Source organism: Aquarana catesbeiana, linkage group LG07 (assembly GCF_042186555.1).
Source record: "Aquarana catesbeiana isolate 2022-GZ linkage group LG07, ASM4218655v1, whole genome shotgun sequence".
In the NCBI taxonomy this organism is placed as follows: Eukaryota; Metazoa; Chordata; class Amphibia; order Anura; family Ranidae; genus Aquarana; species Aquarana catesbeiana.
The window spans coordinates 124,870,192-124,873,590 of record NC_133330.1 but is presented as its reverse complement, the minus strand read 5'-3'; the positions used below and the strand labels follow the sequence as shown (position 1 = coordinate 124,873,590).

The window sequence follows — 3,399 nt, the reverse complement described above, 5'->3', positions numbered from 1 at the left end:
CTGTAATGTGTGTTTTTTCTTATGAGCAATAAAACCTTTTATGATTTAAAAAAAAAAAAGAAAAAGGAGGAGTCTTCCTCTTTCTATTATAAGCCTGAAAATAACCTGTCTAATCCATCTAGAAAGAGTGGATTTCGACGCTGCTTGGCCTTTCTTATGGCCATCCGGCAGAATAAACAAACAATCAGTTTTCTGTATCTGAGCGGTTGACTGCTCTAACCACATCAAGAGTGTGCAAAGATTCTTCTCCGGCGGACTGCGGATCTGGAAAAAAGGATGGTAGGATTACATCTTGATTCAAATGGAATCCTGAAACCACCTTAGGTGAGAAGGAACGATTAGGACGCATAACAATCCTGTCCTTGTGAATAATTAAATATGGCTCTTTACAAGAAAAAGCTGCCAATTCTGATACTCTCCTAGCAGAGGATATGGCTATCAAGAAGACTAATTTTTTAGTCAAAAGCGCTAAAGGAGCCAGGTGCAGTGGCTCAAAGGGTTGTGCCTGTAAAGCCGACAACACCAAATTCAAATCCCATGGGCATACTGGAGGTTTTAACCGCAGTGCCCCCTGAATAAAGGCCCGGACAAGGGAATGTGAAGCAATTGACTTCTGAAAAAAATACAGACAAAGCCGAAATTTGGACTTTGATAGTGCTCAAAGCCAATCTCATTTCTAGGCCTGACTGAAGAAAGGTCAAGATTCTGCTAATCATATACCTTCTAGGATGCCATCCCCTGGGTTCACACCAGGAAACATATGCCTTCCAGATTTGTAGTAAATAAGCCTGGAGGCCGGCTTTCTGGCATTGACCAGAGTGGAAAGAACTGACTCCGAGAGCCCACGGTCTTTTAAAATGTGGGTCTCAGCAGCCAAGCCGTCAAATTTAGAAAAGCAGGGTGGCAAATCGGACCCTGTGTGAGCAGATCTGGCCGGAATGGGAGGACCCAAGGCCTGTCCACTGCCATCTTTACGATCTCTGCATACCAAGGTCGTCTGGGCCAAGCCGGAGCTACTAAAAGGACCGACTTTGCTTCCCTTTTGACCCTTCCCAGGAACCGGGGAAGAAGTGGGTTCGGAGGGAAAGCATACATTAGATTGTACTGATCCCATGGGATTGTCAGAGCATCTGACCCCTGAGTAAGTACATCCCTTGTTCTGGACACAAATTTGTCCAGCTTCCTGTGGAATCTGGACGCGAGTAGATCCACATCTGGTGTTCCCCCCCTTTGACATATGGTCTGGAATATGTCGGGGTGTAGGGACCATTCTCCTGGGCATAATTGCCGGTGGCTTAAGTAATCCGCTTGCCAATTTTCCACTCCTGGGATGAATACCGCAGACAGTTTGGGAACATGGCTTTCTACCCATGCAGGAATGCGATTCACCTCCTTTTGGGCATCCAGACTTCTGGTGCCTCCTTGGTGATTGATGTAAGCCACAGCCGTGGCATTGTCGGATTGTATCCGAATAGGATGACCCTGTAGCCTGTAAGACCAGTCCATGAGGGCCAAGTAAATTGCCCGAATTTCTAGAATATTGATGGGCAAGCGTTTCTCGGTTGCAGACCATCTTCCCTGCGTGCATGTTTCTTCCAGAACTGCTCCCCAGCCTGTCAGGCTGACATCTGTGGTTACGATCTTCCATTGTAGTGGAAGAAAGGCTTTGCCTTTCAAAAGGCTTTTGGTTCGTAACCACCAATTGAGGCTTTTGCGTATCCTTGGGGATAGGCACATTGGAAGATCCAAGGCATGAGTCTTTGTTGCAAGCTGCGAGAATGCTTCTCTGCAGGGGCCTTGAGTGAAACTGGGCAAATGGAGAAGCCTCGAAAGTGGCAACTATCTTTCCTAACAGTCTCATACATAGCCGAATGGATGGACTCTTTTTGTTAATACTAAGCGGACTAGAGCTCTTACGGCCTTGACCTTTGGCTCTGGTAGAAACACCCTGCCTTGAGCGGTGTCTATGATCATGCCTAGATACTTCAACCTTGTTGAAGGTTGCAAAGAAGACTTTTCTAAGTTGATTATCCAGCCTAGTCTTTCCAAATGTCTTACTGTCTTGAAAACAGCGCGGTTCAGGTGTGCCACCAATTGCTCTATGGGTAGCAAATCGTTTAGATAAGCTACCACAGTTATGCCCTGAGCTCTTAGATTTGCTAAGAGAGGGTCTAGAATTTTTGTAAAAATTCGAGGAGCTGTAGAGAGATCGAAAAGAAGGGCCCCAAACTGGAAATTGCGCTGGTCTACCGCAAACCTTAGATCTTTGGTGAGTGGGAAAAATCAGCACATGAAGATATGGATCCTTGATATCTATTGATGCCATAAATTCTCCCCCTGCAGGGTGGAGACCATCGAATGAATTGACTGCATTCGGAAGGATCGAATGTGTAGAAACTGATTCAGATCCTTTAGATCTAGGATGGGTCTAACATCTCCATTTGGCTTTGGAACGGTGAAGAGATTCGAGTAGAACCCTGAACCCTGATCTTTTGGGTTCATTTCTACTATCACTCTAGCCTACGGCACCTGGTATTCCCAGGCGGTCTCCCATCCAGGTACTAACCAGGCCCGACCCTGCTTAGCCTCTGAGATCAGATGAGATCGGGCGCTTTCAGGGTGATGTGGCCGTAGACCCTGGGATAGTAAGCGATCTAAGGCCAGTAGTAGCGGTTCTCGCTTTACTGGATCCTTGGGAACTCTTGACCTTTAGGAAACGAGCTGGTGGAAGCTCTAGGAACTCTATTTTGTAACCTAGAGATACTGAAGAGACCACCCACTTGTCTTGAACCTCTTCCCGCCAGGCTCCTAAAAACTGTAAGAGCCTTCCCCCCACTCGGCCGAGTGGGGGCGCCCCTTCACAGGGATGTTTTGGGGCTCTGCTTGGCAGGCTTTCGTCCCCCAAGCCTTTTTCTGCCCTTGGGTGTGACCCTGGGCCTTTCCTCTGAAAGTAGATTGGGAAGGCCGTCGCCACTACTTAGAGCCTGATGTTCCAGGGGAAGGGGAAAGAGACCGTTTGAATGGTGGACGTTTACTCCTCTTAACTGGTAGGAGTGTAGATTTACCACCTGTAATTTTTTTGGATAAAATTGTGTAAGTCATCCCCAAATAGGTGTTCCCCTTTGAATGGGAAGCCAGCTAAATATCTTGTGCATGAAAGCTCTGCTGCCCAACTTTTAAGCCAAAGGAACCTGCGCATGTGTACCCACAGGAGAGACAAATGAGATGTTTGCTGGGCAGAATCCAGAATGGCATCAATCATAAAACACAGCACCTGTGGAAGGTCTGCATAGTTCTCCACTTCCTCACTGGGAAGGAGGCCAAGCATCTGCTTAACCTGTTCCTTGAGGAATTGACACAAACCCACAGTTGCGACTGTAGGTTGGACTACAGCGCCAG

General features: G+C 47.2%; 1 non-coding gene across 1 annotated transcript; it reads right to left on the bottom strand.

Annotated features, from left to right (window-relative positions):
- Positions 1–2,517: 2,517 nt before the first annotated feature.
- On the bottom strand, positions 2,518–2,636 carry LOC141103978 (5S ribosomal RNA). Its single transcript, XR_012235403.1, has one exon. It is a non-coding gene; the product is annotated as a 5S ribosomal RNA (ribosomal RNA).
- Positions 2,637–3,399: the final 763 nt, after the last annotated feature.